Source organism: Mastomys coucha, unplaced genomic scaffold (genome assembly GCF_008632895.1).
Source record: "Mastomys coucha isolate ucsf_1 unplaced genomic scaffold, UCSF_Mcou_1 pScaffold16, whole genome shotgun sequence".
Classification (NCBI taxonomy): Eukaryota; Metazoa; Chordata; class Mammalia; order Rodentia; family Muridae; genus Mastomys; species Mastomys coucha.
In genome coordinates this window covers 60072203-60089538 of record NW_022196898.1, presented here as the reverse complement: position 1 = coordinate 60089538, position 17336 = coordinate 60072203, and positions in this window count along the sequence as shown.

The window sequence follows — 17336 nt, the reverse complement described above, 5'->3', positions numbered from 1 at the left end:
TTAGTTGATTAGGTAGGCCATGTTCTGCTGGTGTTCTTTATCCCCTCTATTTCCTACATTTTTCCTCCCCCTTTTCCCTTGGTTTCAGGAGCTCTGAGGGTATGGATCCAATGGAGACCTCCAATTTAGACTCTCTCTGCATATGTAATACTTGCATGGCACGGACCTTAGGACATGTTAAATGTTTTTCATCATGATCAAGCAAAGAATCGTATATATGAGCTCTTCTATATCATAGCATTCTAGAAACAGTAATAAGTATAAAAATATATCTTAAAATTTATCAGAATTATAAACCATAATTACTTTGAACACATTAACATCTATTTAGATAATGATAGATTTACTAAATTATAAACTATTGTTGTCTTGAATATGAGTTGAAATCCATATGTTCAACTCAATTTAAACATTAATACTATAGAAAAATACCCAAGTATATTACTGTTAAAGATAAAGGTTGAGTATGAATAGAAGAACTCCTTGTTCAAATTCCAAGATAAAAGAATATTTAATAGATCAAATGTAACTAAAGAAATGGTGAATTAAATGCAATTTCTCACAAATTGAAAAGGCCTTCACCCAAACTAAAAATGATGTTTCTTACATACATTAAAAAAAACTCAAAGTGCATAGAGTCTATGTCAGATTCTTTAGAAGTAACAGCAAGGTGGGAAGATTATCCGGCTTTTCTTATGTGTGCTTGTGAGAAATTGATATGTGATACTTATGCACATATTAGTGTATACGTGAGCACGTGTCTATACAGGTGCATTTTCTCATACTGTATGAGGTTGAGTGGATTTGTATGTCAGAGCTAGACATCTGATGTCATTCCCTAATCACTCTATAATTGTATGTTGTTAGAAAAGTTCTCTCCTTACCCACACTGTGTAGGCAATATTGAAAAATACTTCCATAACAGAAAATGCAAACTTAGAACTCTTTATGTATGTCTGAGAAATGAATTATATAAAGAATTCTACAAGATGAAGAATATAATGTGTTTTCTACCCAGTCAAGTATTTATTACTTAATACCATCTATGAATTTAAGTAAGATTATAGTTTAATCATATTTCTTTTGAAAATTTTATATGTTTAGACAAAATGCAAAAAAGTACATCTAGTAATATCAAGTTGTAATAAATAAACATCAAATTTTCTTTATTTTCCAAAGATGTCAAACTATGTTATCTTAAGTTATTAACTAAAAGGAATTAATGTCATCATAGCCATTGGAGTATATATATATATTTGAGTATATGTATATATACTTAATGTATATATACAAGTATATACATGTATTATGTACTATAGTACATAATATATACTACATAGTTTATCCTATATAAATTTAATAAAATATTGAATAATTGAAAAATATATAGGTATACATATAAATGACACAATTTGATGCATATAGGGCAACAGCTGGATAGAGCACTGACAAAACTCTTCTACATGTTAATAATATAACTACCTTATTACAGAAATGGAAGCATGTAGTGAAAGTAGAGAAAATCATGTGTCACATTATAGGTTCCACTTGAATTATAACAGGGTTTCTTCATGTTCTAAAGAACAAATTAATTCATTGAACCATTGCATGAATTATGATTTAATTAGGACCTCAGATTAACAAATATAACATCTAAATTTTAAACTCACTCTTCTTTAAACACTGCAGTAATTTCCTAGTTTGTCTTAATTTTTCATAAACAATTTAATTACTAGTATTTTTGAAATTTGTTAGCTTATATGTCAAAACTGTTAATAGTTAAATTTTTACAAAAATTTCATTTTATTTATGTTATCTTTTGGAAGTAAAATTAGGGGTTAAGGACATATTTTGGGTGCACTGTTCTGCTTAGTTATATACTCAACATGACTGCCATTATTCCAGTACATCTTTTACTCGTGAGTTTTGAAGTTAATTAAACATATTTTAAAATGGCATGAGATGTGGGTATGTGAAGTGAAAGACAGTGTGCCCAGTTCTTGGATTTAGGCCCATTGCATTCCATGAATATTCAACTGCCAAGTAGCACATTTACAATTATGCTGAAAGTTTGTTGGGCTGAGAAATCTCATAGCATTTTTACAGATTTTTCACTCTCAACTTACATTAATCGGATGTAAGTAAATCCTATCTAACTTCATCTGAACACATGTAATGAACAAATTATAAATTAGAGTATAAATTAGAGTAGTATAAAATTTTAAAGAAGGAAAAAGAAATGATGGCAAAATATAAATCCTATGAAAATGTAGTCTGTATATGAAAAAAGATCAAAAAAAAAAAGAAATCAACAGAGGCCATTGTTGGGGAATGTGAGAAAAGATATTTTAACATTGGTGATATAAATGGGGAGAGAGATGGAAGAATAGGGTTGATAAGAGGGCTGAGTGAGGGACAACTAACACTACAAATAATCGAAAGCTTGAATGGATACATAATATTCTATAAAATTACTAATTCTAAATACATGTACATGTGTATATGCCTATAAAGCATTTAGCTTTAGTCACGTTACACAGGACATAATATTTCCTCCAAAAGCTACAACTTCCAAATATAATTTCAACTGACAGGTGCTGGATATCACACTCTGAGTTGATCACAGGCGACACTGAGACCCACTAAACACTACTGGGTATTACCACTGCTCTTGATTACTTGTGAAAACTCAATAGTAATGCCTATAGCTGAAGATATACCTCACAGTTAATGGTCACTAAACATGGAGAAGTCAAGCTGATACTAAACAAAAATTTTTCCATGCTGGCTACCTTTCATGGTAGCATAAGTTTCTATGAAGATTGCTGGGAGACCAAATGTATAATCTGCAACCTTACACAACTGTGTATTGTCTAAGTTATACAAAATTACTGCATGATAAAATATGCATGTGCCCATAGTGGTAGGTTTAAACAAGTAACCATCTACTTTCTAATTAGGCTTAGGGCTCACATTGCAGCAGAAATCATATGACTGGCACTATAACGCTGGCCATTAGCCCATGCATGGGCATCCCACAGACCCCATGAAAGGTTAAATATTTATTTTTTAAATGAACATGGTATCAAACTGCCCTCTAAACTCTCATCTCCATATACATAAATTAATACAAACTCAGACCTTATTAGAAAAGTTTTTGTGCAGTGAAAAGTAATTAATGAAGAAATTCACAGTTGGTCAAAATTCTGAAAATAAGTATCAGATATGTACTCAGCCGCAGATGGTGCATCTGTATTACAACCTTTTTCCAAGATGCAGAATCAGTTCCCTTAAAGAGTACAGTCATGAGAAGACAGACCACATTCTTGAGTTGCCCCTGTATTCATGAGTATATGGCACCAGAAATTGGATTTTGTGGTTTTTTTTTTTTTTTTTTTTTTTTTTATAAAGGATGAAAGGACATAGAATTGACATCAGATGATTTGGATTAGAATCAGGGGGAGGAGTTCATAATGAATATAATCGAAATATAGCCTATGAAATTCTCAAATATTTGATAATATAATATTTAAAACATTTCATGGTTAGAAACAGGGCTGGTTAGAAAAAGTAGATTGGAAGAATTGGTAGATTGAAGTGTTCAAATATATTATAACAGTCATACAAATTTTAACATTTTATTAATTCTTAAAATTTGTAGAATTAATAAAATATTAAAATTTTATATAAAATGACTTTTTTCATACTTCAGTCTGTATGATATTAGAAAATGTTTAATGCAAGGATAAACTAATCTCAGGTAACACATTTCCATTTTAATAGAGAAATTATGCTGGAAGAAGAAAAACAATTTTTGATAAAGTCAATTTCATTTCTATAGAACTATCTGAAGCAAACTGTAAGTTTTCTTTCTATCTTGGAAATGAATCATAGCTATTCTAATTTAACCAAATTGTGTTTAATAAAAAGTGTAACATAAAAAAAATGCATGACCCCATGGATGAAACAAGAGAACTCATGAGATAAATACAGTGCTGAGTATTTTCATTATAAATAACAAAATTCCTAGAGCATGTAGTATCAGTCTTCACCAAGAAGTATTCAAGCAGCTCTTCTGAGTATTTAACTCTTGGGTTATACCTTGTGTGTTTTACCTTACCAATCATTCAATAAGACAGCCTTACAATATCTCTAAAACCAATTAAAATAGTAAAAATATTAAAGAACCATATATAAGATTTAGCTGTTAAATTTAATAATGCTCTCATTTATTTATTTTGTAAATATATTTTATAAATATATAAAATTTAGTCACATTAAGTTTAGCATGGGACCTCTTCATAATTTTTGGTAATTAATATAAGCTACTCTTAAGACTAAGACATTAGGAAGGATTGGGAAAAAACTTCTAAATATGTTGGGGTTATGTGGTAAATGCTTGACAAATAAAGTCATGTCCTTGGCATGTAAAAAAAATAAATAAATTTTGTTTTCTCTTATAAAGTATGTGCTTGTTGTAATGAGGGTTCACATGCATATTAACTCAAGATTCAGAAAGGCAGCTGAATATATACCATGCCACTGATGCTTCTGCAGAGGAAAAAATAAGGACAAGCCGATGCTATGATTTTTATTTATTTTTCTTTCAAAGGAGAGATGAGACCCAATCGGAAGAAAAGCCACCAGACAATTAATAAACATTACTTTTCTTCCCACTGCTTTGCTTTTATTGCCTCATTTTTTATCGTTTTATGGGTTTGTTCTTGCCACCCTAATCTTTCCCTCTTGTAATTTTGTGTTGATTTAAATTCGGTGTTCCTGTGGCTCTTTTGGGCTGGGGAGTTCTCCATTAATAGTGTGCTAGCCTAGCATTTTCTCTATACCCTTCACTGCTCTATTTAAGAGTTAAAAGAGTATGTTATAAAATTGAAATATGTCATTGTAAAAATGAAATAGAGAATTTGCTGTAGTATATTAGGAAGATTAGGCAACATTAAGAGAGTTCTGGAGTGTTCAGGTTTGAGCTTTTGCCTGCTTAACTGCTCTTACATCTCTATAAAGACTCTAGGTGATATCCCTCCCTCAAGGTCAGGTTCTACAGTTACTGCAGGTGACAAACACGAAAGAGATTCATGAGACAGTGCTGTGCCTGTGGCCATTTTATCTTTTTCCCTTCAAAAAAATTCTAGAAGATGCTTGCAGTCATGGGTTTTAAAAGCCCTATTGAATTATAAATGGCAATAAATCTGATATGATTTTAAAGGGATACATCTTTTACCTCTCATAATTTTACAGTGGAAATTTGCGATTTGTTACTTAAGTATTTTAAGTTTAAATATATTATATATTATGCCAAGCCATTATTAGTAGAAGTTGATAAAGGAAGAAAATGTAGGAATTATGTATAGGGAAATATTTTGCAAAATTATAAACACACACATGCACTTTCTTGCAAAGACATTGACTTTACCCTATATCTCTAATCCCAACCACTGGGAGATGAGGCAGGAAGAATGTGAGTTTGAAGAAGACAGGGCTACAAAATAAGACTTGTCTTAAAACATAAGAAAGAAAAGTGGCCAGGCAGTGGTGGCACACACTTTTAATCCCAGCACATGGGAGGCAGAGGCAGGCAGATTTCTGAGTTCGAGGCCAGCCTGGTCTACAGAGTGAGTTCCAGGACAGCCAGGGCTACTCAGAGAAACCTTGTCTTGAAAAACCAAAAAAAAAAAAAAAAAAAAAAAAAAGAAAGAAAGAAAGAAAGAAAGAAAGAAAGAAAGAAGAAAGAAAGAAAGAAAGAAATGTGGAGTTTGGTCCTATCCTCTAAATATAGTGTTTTATCAAATTATATTGTCAATATTATTAATATGACACTTATTTTTTCTTAAATTATTGGTTATTTCCTTGAATAAATTATTTAAGTAGTAAACAAATCATTTGAAATGGAAAGACTTACTTCGTTTGAATCTAGATCTTCGTGGTATGTAAATACCATCTTAGTTCAGATCTTCATTTCATTTCAGGTGGGAAGATCCATCCTAAATCGGATCCACACCTTCTGCTGGCAGCCAATATGGAGGACATGGAAGAAGAGAGCTGACTTCCTCTTTACCTGATTGTTCATCATCTATTTTTTATATTATATATTTTATTCAATTATGTTCTTTATTTACATTTCAAATGTTCTCCTCATTCCTGGTTTCCCCTCCTAAATACCCCCTATTCCTTCCCCTTCCCCCCACTCACCAACCCACCTTCTCCTGCTTCCTGGCCCTGGCATTTCCCTACACTGGGGCATAGAGCCTTCACAAGAACAAGGGCCTGTCCTCCTATTGATCTTGATGACCTTCTGGGCCATCCTCTGCTACATATGCAGCTAGAGCCATGAGTCCCACCATGTGAAATCTTTGGTTGGTGGTTTAGTCAGTGGGAGCCCTGGGGTTATTAGTTAGTTCATATTGCTGTTCCTTCTATGGGGCTGCAAACCCCTTCTGTCCTTGGGTCCTTTCTCTAGCTCCTTCATTGGGGACCCAGTGCTCAGTCCAATGAATGGCTGAGAGACTCCACTTCTGAATTTGTCAGGCACTGGTATAGCCTCTTGGGAGACAGCCATATCAGGCTCCTGTAAGCAAGCATTTGTTGGCATCCCCATCAAAATTCCAAGTCAATTCTTCACAGAGTAAGAAAGAACAATTTGCAAATTCATCTAAAATAACAAATTAACCTAGGATAGCAAAAACTATTCTCAACAATGAAAGAAGTTCTGGTCAAATCACCATCCCTGACCTCAAGCTGTACTACAGAGCAAGTAGAATGATCAACTACAGAGTGATAAAAACTGCATGGTATTGGTACAGTGACAGGCAGGAAGATCAATGGAATAGAATTGAAGACCCAGAAATGAACCCACACACCTATAGTCACTTCATCATTGACAAAGGAGCTAAAACCATCCAGTGGAAAAAAGACAGCATTTTAAACAAGTGGTGCTGGCTCAACTGGCTGTTAGCATGCAGAAGAATGAAAATTCATCCATTTTTATCTTCTTTTATAAAATTCAATCCAAGTGGATCAAAGACTTACACATAAAGCCAGATAAAACTAAAAGAAAAGAAAGTAGGGAAGACCCTCAAGCACATGGGCACAGAGGAAATTTTCCTGAACAGAACAACAATAGTTTATGCTCTAAGATCAAGAATTAACAAATGAGACCTAATAAAATTGCAAAGCTTCTGTAAGACAAAGGACACTGTCAATAGGACAAAATGGCAACCAACAGATTGGGAAAAGATCTTTACCAATCTTGCATCTGATAGAGGGCTAATATCCAATGTACACAAATAACTCAAAAAGCTAGACTCTAGAGAACCAAATAGCACTATTAAAAATGGGGTACAGAGCTAAACAAAGAATTCTCAACTGAGAAATAGCAAATGGCTGAATAGCACCTAAAGTAATGTTCAACATCCTTAGTCATCAGGGAAATGCAAATCAAAACAAACCTGAGATTCCACCTCACACCAATCAGAATGGCTAAGATCAAAAACTCAGATGACAGCAGATTCTAGCGAGGTTGTGGAGAAAGAGGAACACTAGTTCATTGCTGGTGAATTACAAGCTGGTACAACTACTCTGGAAATCAGTTTGCCAGTTCCTCAGAAAATTGAACATACTATACCTGAGGACACAGCTATACTACTCCTAGGCATATACCCAGGAGATGCTCCAACATATAATAAGGGCACATGCTCCACTATTTTCATAGCAGCCTTATTTATAATAGCCAGAAGCTAGAAAGAACCTAGATGTCCCTCAACAGAAGAATGGATATAGATAATGTGGTACATTTACACAATGGAGTACTACTCAGCTATTAAAAACAATGAATTAATGAAATTTTAGGCAAATGGATAGAACTAGAAAATATCATCCCAAGTGAGGTAACCCAATCTCAAAGGAACACACATATGTACTCACTGATAAGTGGATATTAGCATAGAATCTTGGAATACCAAAAATACAATCCCTAAACCACATGAAACTCAAGAAGAAGGAAGACCAAAATGTGGATACTTGGATCCTTCTCAGAAGGAGGAACCAAATACCCAGGGAAGGAGTTGAAGAGACAAAGTGTGTAGCACAGACTGAAGGAAGGACAATCAAGAGACTGCCCCACCTGAGGTTCCTTCCCAATATTTGATCACCAAATGCAGACACTATTGCTGATTGTACTTTCTTTTGCTGGCAAACATAATTTCTGCACTGGCATTAGAACCTATGTCCGTGGAATTCCAGCACACACTGAAGACCAACTGAGAAATCCAGATTCACAGACAGAACAACTACTGGATTCCAAACTTTTTTTGCCATATAGGCAAGTTGGACTAGCTGACTACTTTGTGTAAGCCATTCTAATAAATCCCCTTGCATATATAAAGAATCATTCTATTATTTTCTTCTAGAGAACCCTGAATAATACAATGGGAAATCTCATCAATATTCAACTTTGTTTTCAGCATGATTTGAAGTTATAGTAATTTTTCCTGTTAGGAAACATCCAGCTTATAAGATTTCACAATTATGCTATATACTTGTTAAGCTCATTTTATTCATTTTTATAGCAGCCATTATAAAATTGTAGTACTCCACATAGCTGAGAATTACTACAGAATAAACTGGAATTTGTATCTTAAAGTATTTTGGGGGATCCTGATATTCAGCAAGTACTTAAAACATGTGTGCTCTTAAAGTAATTTATTTATTTTCATATTTAATCAAATTTTAAAATTATCAGTAAAGGCATCCTATATCCAGAGAATACTTTGTAGACAAAAATCATCAAGCAAGTCCTACAATAAAATAAATCCCCTGGGGTTGATAAAGAGATAATATTTTTGAATTTAATTTGTATTTATTTCATTAATCCAGGGCAGTGTGATACAGTAAATTTCAAAGACAAAGAGATTAGTTACTGATGACCAGTACATTTATGTTATGATGTATAATAAAATATGATTTCATTCTTAGTAAGCTGACATGATCTATTCTACATAATTTTACTTTTCAACAAGAATTGCATTTAGTATTTCTATAGAGTCATTAAGTATCAATATTATTAAATTATCATCTTATGGTATTTTTTATTTTTAATAATATTTTAAATCTTTGAAATAATAGAAATAATCTGATTAATTTTTCATTTTAAATTTAAATATGCTAATTATTCTGATCAGATTATCAAATACATACCTGTGTTAAAATATAATTGTATATGATAAATATTAGTAATGAATTTGTACTGATAAAAACATTTATGAAAACAAAATAAAATCAAAATGCAAAATTCATACTGAAGACATTGTCTCTAAGATAATATTATTTCACTAAAGGTCCTTATCAAATTACCTTTCATTATTTTTTTTTGCTTTCAATATTTTAATTTAAATACTAACATGGAAAATGTGAGGGCAGAGTAATTTGCTAAAATGTCACCAGAAGAAAAAGTCTATAAGTTGCAAATTATCAATACTAACAACTTTCTTATCAGGGGTAGGAGTTGGATCCATGGTAAAGGACACTTGCTGGTCTTGTAGAGGACTCAAGATGCAATCCCAGCACCTACCCACATGCTGTCTAATAGTTGCCTTTATGTTCCAGGGAGTCTGATGTTTCCTTGTGCTATGGGCCGGTCAGCCTTGGCCCCTCAACCAGTTGGAGAAACAGGATTTCTGATACAGGCTGGAAAGATATTGGCAAAGAAAAAATGACAGACACGACACAAGGAAGTGCAGGATCTGAATGTAATTCTCAAAATTAAGCATCAGACCTTTATGGTCATTACAAATGAAAAAGAAAAGTAAGACAGCTCAGTGTGACCATCTGAGGCTGTCTGAAAACACAAATGGATCTAAAGCAACAGCTGCTTTTTCTGGATGGGTACTGCACCCCGTGGGCCTAAATGCTCTGCGACCCGGGCAGGGGGGGCGGTGCTGCAGACTGCAGGAGGGTAGAGGCTAGAATGCTTGCTGCTGCACTCTCTCTCACAAACATAGGCTCAAGGTCCAATCCATCCTTAGTGAATGCCCACTTATGCTAATCTGGGCTAGCAGAGGAATGTCCCAGGGGTCCCATTCTTGCTAATCCCTGGGAGAGCCTCAGCTGCTGTACATGACTGAAAAGTTGACCTTGCCCTGGGATTATCAACTTCTATTCAGTAAACTTTAATGCTCGACGTCATTATCTCCCTAACAATGTCTGAGGCAATTAGTCTGAATGTGTAAGATTACCTACAAAATTCCAAGCCAGGGTTCAGCTAAGATGTTGGAACAGTGATGAAGGTCAGAGGGCAATGTCTACATTTGTTTAACTATTAGTAAATCATATCTTGGGGGACAAAGAAAAATCTGGGCTACCTCTGAGTTAAGAAACGCCAACGAATGAATTCCAGGAGGCTATTTTCTCTTGAGGCTCTATGCCTCAGATCCATGATCAAGCCTTCAAGCCTGACATGTGGATTTCACTGGACTGGGCATGGCATCCTGGCTCCCTGCAGGTGCCAGATGATCATAATGTATACTCAAACACTCACACAGAAGATAAAGAAAACCAAGTAAATGAAAAATAAAGAACTTGGTGGTATTTTTTCTTGTAGTTTTGAATTTACTGTTTTCTTTTAAAGATTTTATTTACTTATGTACAGTGTTCTGTCTGCCTATATGACTGTACACCAAAAGAACGCACCAGATCTCAGTATAGATGGCTGTGAGTAATGCTGTGGTTTCTGGGAATTGAACCGAAAACCTCTGGAAGAGCAATTCATGCTGTCAACCTTTGAACCATCTCTCCAGACACAGGAAACTTATTTTTCTAATTAATATTAGATTTGTTTTCTTGAATAGAACTACACATTGCTATTCTTTGATCATTTCCTTGTTTCCTAGAAAGACAAATCTTCAGGTAATATTTAAAATTTACATACACTTTAATTTCATAATGATACTTTAATTAGGAGAAGGTGTTTACTTAGTTCTTTGTGTTGGGAGAGAAGAAAATATGAGATGAAGGAGGAGTTCTGACATGACACACAATAAGAATAATATCAATGTCAGGACTGTAGCAATTTTTAAAGCATCATGTGAGTTATAAATTGATTTAGCAGATACTTTTCACTTATTATTGCAGATTTCAAATTTGTCAAACTTTTTTACTGTGTAGAAACCTAAATGCCATAAGACAGGGTCAGTCATAACCATTAAAATATTTGAGTGTAGATTATAGTAACGGGAGGGATATAGATTGCATATTATGGATCATCAAATATTCTGAATTCGGATGCACAAATAGCCAATACAAGTTTCATTGATATAAATACAATGTTGAAAATTAGCTTATAATTAAGATTTTATGTAATTTTACATATCTCTGAAAATAGTAGTTAGAACTTTAAGTATCCAGATTTGCTTATAAATTACAATTATTAGTGTCTGGAAGCAGCACACTCACTCTGCTGCCGTAGTCATGTTGGTCAACAAGCATTGCCACAGAGGACTGCCTTGTGGGGCACTGAGCACCGGGTGGACAGGGGACAAAAGAGGGGAGAGTGGAATGACATACACCCAGCCACAGTTCCCGTGCTCTGGGCAGCACAGGTACAGGTGTCTGCCTGCATACTCTGCCCCACCAGGGGTGTCTGGGTCCCAGTCTGCACTTCTAATATGCCCCACATATTAGAAGTGATCACTTATGAGTATATAGAAAGGGAATTTCAAAAAATGATTTAGTACCCTGAGACAATTGTCATATGAATTTGTGACTAGAAAACATTCTATTAACAAGACAACTGCAAGGGGTCCCTTGCCTCCCGAATAGTCAGGGAGTAGTCTCAGCCTCTAGACATCACAGTTGATGCTGGATGCCATAGAGGACCTGGGAACGAGGGGAGAAAGGGGTGCGGAAAAAGGTGGCAGTGCAGCTGTCCAGCGGTAGCATAGACTAGGAGAGTTTTCAGTTCAACCTCATGGCTGGGTCATCATGGCTTGTCTAGTTAATAGGAGGCAATGCACAGTTGTAAGATATTTTATTATAGAAAAGGGAGAAAAGAGGATGTCCATGACCATGTGGAGAGAGAAAGGAGAAGAAGGAGAGGAGAGGAGAAGAGAGAGGGCAACAGAGGAAGAGAGCAAGAGAGGAAGAGAGAGGGGAGGGGGCAAACCTCCCCTTATATTGTGAGGTGGGGCTATCTGTCTGTGGGGTTGGCCATACCTGGCTGTGATCAAATGACTGGGGATAGGGTCTAGCTAGAATGCTGGGAGATCTGGGCATTGTCTACATGACAGAGCACACATCTCCTGTGGGTGGGGCTGTGGGGGGGTTGGGGCTTAAACAACAACCAGACACCCAGGAGGCATTGCTGAACTCCTTCCATCCCTTGCAGGCAGAAATTATCGCCCACCAGGTCATTGGAGTTCCAGGCTTGTACTCAACCAGGACCAGGTTGCCTGACCAGACCACTGCTTGACATATTAGAAGTGATCACTTATAAGTATATAGAACAGGGATTTCAAAAAATGATTTCAGTAGCCTGTTACTGTCCAGCAGTAACCTTAAGGAATGGGTTACCTGGAAAATGGAGTTAGAAAGGAGAGCAGCAGCAAGAGAGAGTTAGGGAAAAGACAGAGTGGCCACAGATATACCGATCCACATGGTTGGTTTACAAAATTAGATGGGAGTCGTGAAAGCTCAGCCATCTTCCCTTTAATTAATACCATTGTTCCCCCCAACAGGTAAAATAAGTCAGGCAAAACCACACCCCCAAGCACTTCAGCACATCAGTCCAATCAGCGACTTCCTTTTTTCTCTGCTGAGGTGGAGCTTCCGAATGTAACTGGAACCAGGTTGGAGGCGTGGCAAATAGCAAGAGATGGGCAGAGAGGTGTGGCTATGAGAGACAGGCCTCAAACCAGGAGGGTAACAATTCCTCCCTTTATATTAGAAAACAGAGAGACTTCTTTTAGTTCTAAACAAAAAGTAGGATAAAGGCCATGGATCTTGGCACATATTCTGTATGGGAAACATCACAGTGCTTTAGCTGGAGAGCTCTGTATACATCTCTGGTTCTATTGTCTCAGACTATATGACACAGCCTCAGCATGAGTCTCTGTCTGGGTTGACTTCACCACCAGAGAGACAGATGCTTCCTGCACCATCCATCCATACAAAATGCCAAGATATGCCCTTAACACTTGCAGAGTCTGGGAGTTGTTACAGTCTCTCTGTAGTCCATCTTCTGTGAAGTCCATGTGAAGCAGCACTGGTGTGCTGATGGGCAGCTGGGCGTAGACAATACTAACCAGGCCCAACACTGTTTAGTTTCTGAGATCAGACAAGATCAGGCATGTTCAGGATGGTATGGCCGTAGATATCTTAGTTGAGTTCTGGAGTGGTAGTTCCCCAGCTAGGAGCCTTTTCAATGGCTTTGTCTTCAATAGGCCTTTAGTTCAATTGTCAATAAGTAACTTTCATGTTAGAAGCTCCGAGATTGAGCTTAGAGAAGAGCTCTGGGAGTGAACCTGTTTTTTAAGTAAGGAGGGTTCCAGGAGTAAGCCTGTTTGATATAAAAAAACTTAAAAAATAAAAATAATAATGACTAGAAGATGTCTCAGGCACTTGGCCACAAATTAGCAACATTTAGGCCCAAGGTTTGGTCTCTATGTATAGAGGGAAATCAATGTTGACTCTTAGAAAACGGTGGAGTTTCTTACAGCTAAGCAAATTCTGTTGGCCAGTAAAAAATGCTCAGCTGATATACTCGGCACAAAAACATGTTTATAAAAAGATACTGCATCTGTATCCCCTTGGCAAATAAAAGTATAAGGCCGTCATTGTGTATCAACACCAAAGGAGCCCCTTCCCCAGGTCAAGGTGGGGTTAAGAATAACAATGTGTCAAAAAGTGGAGTGACACGCTATTTCATAATGGATATTTTAAAACAAGCAAAAGGCAACATGCCTTTCAACATGAGCAAAAACAAAGCATGCCTTAAAAGAGGCGAAAAAAATGAAAATGAAATATTACTTAACATAATCAAAAAGGCAAAACATGTCTTTTAATATAAGTGAAAAACCAGAGCAAAGGTGGTCTCAGGGAGGAGTGCATATCCTCCCTTCTTTAAAATTCAAATAAGAAGTTGATAATCTGTTTGTTCTAAAAGGAACATTAAATATATAAAAAAAGAAAATAGCCAAAACCCAATTAATATATCATTTATGTTTAAGTAATAATAACTTGAGAGTCTGAGATGGGCAGAGAGGTATGGCTATGAGAGGCAGGCCTCAAACCAGGAGGGTAACTGTACCCTGAGACAATTGTCATATGAATCTGTGACTAGAAAATATTCTATTAATTTTTGTTAAAGAGACAAACAACTGCCAGGCAGTGGTACCACACACCTTTAGTCCCAGCATTTGGGAGGCAGAGGCAGGCAGATGGTTAGGTTTGAGGCCAGCCTGGTCTACATAGTGAGTTTCAAGACAGCCAGAGCTACACAGAAAAACTTTGTCTTAGAGAGAGGGGGGGGGGGAGACAGACAACTATGTATAAAGGAAATCATGACAAAATTTTCAGAGAAGTGTTTAAGCCAGAACCATAAAAAAATCTCTATCTCTTTCCTGTCTTGCTTCCAGGAACAATTTCAAATGTTTGTTTTTTTAATACACAGCACAAGCTCACCTACCTAAAATAAGTACTACCCACATTGTCTGGGTTTTTTTTTTCCATCAATTATAAAGCATTTATAAAGAAATCTCAAATATGCCTTCAAGCCACTCTGATGGAAGCACTTAGTCAACTGTGATTCTTTTTCCCCAGATGTGACAAAGTGACAACCAAGGTTAGTCATCATCAACACTTATACTAAACAGTATCTAGAGTTTTGCATACAGTCACCATCATGCCCAAAACTATGCTTTGCACTTAAATTTTTAAAGCTTATTCAGAAACATTGCTACATAAAGTCTACATTTTAGTACTTCCAGAGTCACATTATGCTAAAGTAAAAGAGCTGGCAGAAGGAAAATGTTGAGGGAAGAAGTCCATTAACTGTGTTGGCACAGAGGTCTATGTAATCTGTAGTCTATGAAGTTCAAGGAGTTAAGAAGACAGAGCTGTGTGTTACATTTGCTATGAGAAAATGGTGGCAGAGGGAACTCTGACTGTGAAGGCTTGATCTATATGCAAAGCATGACCAATTCTAACATTACTGGAAGAGTGTCATTAAAGAAGTGGCCTGAATCAGAAGGATGTGATTGGAGAAAGTAATTTTTATTAGGTAAATGGGCATATGAACTTTCACTCCAGCCCACCTAATTCCAGTGGTTTACCACTAGTTATAAGTGATTGAATTTTGATTTGTATAACTGCTGACACACTATCACAAATACAAGAGTTTCAAATCAAAACTCTAAATCAAGATAACATATTTTTTCATGTAGATATTTTATTCCCCTCATATGCCAAGATTTCTATGTAGGTTATATGGAATTTTTTGGTCCCTGTGTCACATTTATAGCCTGATAGTATTCAATTTGATATGTTGTTTTAAGAAAGAAAATTTTCAAAATACTTTTTTCTCTTTTTCATGTATTATAAATGAGTGGGAAACTGCCAGTTATCACAAAATGATAGTGAAGGATTTTCTAATATTTTGTGATAATGGAATTGATTGATTGATTGATTTTTTACTTATTCACTTTACTTCATGCTCACTGCACCATTCCTGGTCACCCCCTCTTACAATCCTTCCACCATTCACCTTCCACTTCTCCTCTGAGTGAGTGAAGGACTCTGGCTATCCCCCATCCTGGCACTTCAAGTCTCTGCAATGCTAGATGCTTCCTTTCCTACTGAAACATCACATATACAATCAACAGCTTTTGGGATTGCCCACATTTCATTTCTTCAGGATTTACATGAATAGCAAGCTACAATCCATTACATATGTATAGGGATCCCTAAGTCCAGCCCTATGTATGTTCTCTGGTTGGTGGTTCAGACTCTGAGAGCCCCAAGGGATCAGGTTAATTGACTCTGATGGTCTTCCCATAGAGTTCCTATCCACTTTGCCTGCAATCCTTCCTCCTATTCTTCCATAAGAGTTCCTAAGATCCCTCCACTGTATCTGTCTGAGACAGCTGCTGAGTGGAGCCCCTCAGAGTACAGCCATACTAGTCTCCTGACTTCAAGTTTAACAGGATATCATTAATAGAGGTTAGTGCTTGTGGGATTTGCCTCAAGTTGGGCAGGTTATTGGTTAGCCAGTCACTTAGAAGGGGGAATAGAATAGTCATAAGAGAGAAATGGAGGGTAGGAACTAGGAGAGAAGGCTATAGGGAGGGGAATGTGGGATTCAGCATCATGTGTGAGGGAGGACAGGAGAGATGGCTAGATGGCCATGCAAATACATGGATTAGAAATCTTCAGCTGACAGGGTGAAGATGTGGGGAGGGTCATCTCCAGGAAGAGACAGAGACCTGGGCTAAGGGGGACACACATGAATCTATGGGGATGATCTTAGCAGAGACTCAATATATTGGGGATATGGAACCTGAAGAGGCCATCTCCCATAGCCAGACCGGAAACTCATTGGAGCTATAGAGACAACAACCCTCCCACAAAACTTTCAACCCCAAATTTATTTTGTCTAAAAGTAATGTAGGAAGAAGGGGGGGAGGAGAGACTGATAAAATAATTTTATTGAAAGTTATGTAAGGTGTTAAAATAATCAAATGTGTACATAAAATAAAATATAATTTGTCTTTTAAATGAGTATTTATCTAAACATCAGGATCAAGAATAAAGAATGATAAATTGTGTATTTAAATTAGTATTTTTACTTTTAACTGTACATACTTTTGACTATAATTATTTAAACATAAACTATTCACACAAAATTAATATAAATATTATAAAAATTAAATATATAAATATTGAGTTTCTACCCTTAAAAACATGATGTAGAATTATTTTTGATGCTATTCATTGCATGAGTTTACATAAACCCTTTTAAAGAAAATGTTTCTCATAATTTCAAAAACAAAATAACTTCTCCAGATGCTCTGAAGACATACCAATATCTCAGAATACTACATTGAAGATTCAAAAACAGGCAGTTCATATTTATTTGTAAACCTAAGTATTTTAAGTGCTCAGAATGCCAACTATATCATGTTTTCTAGCCTTTAAGTATTAACTAAAAATCCCTTTTCTTATTGCTAGAATGAAAATCTGAACTTGTCCTAATATTTCCAATGAGCTCATTTAATATAACTACATTTTTTGTTATTCCAAAAATCAGATGAACTTACATCATGTATAAAACT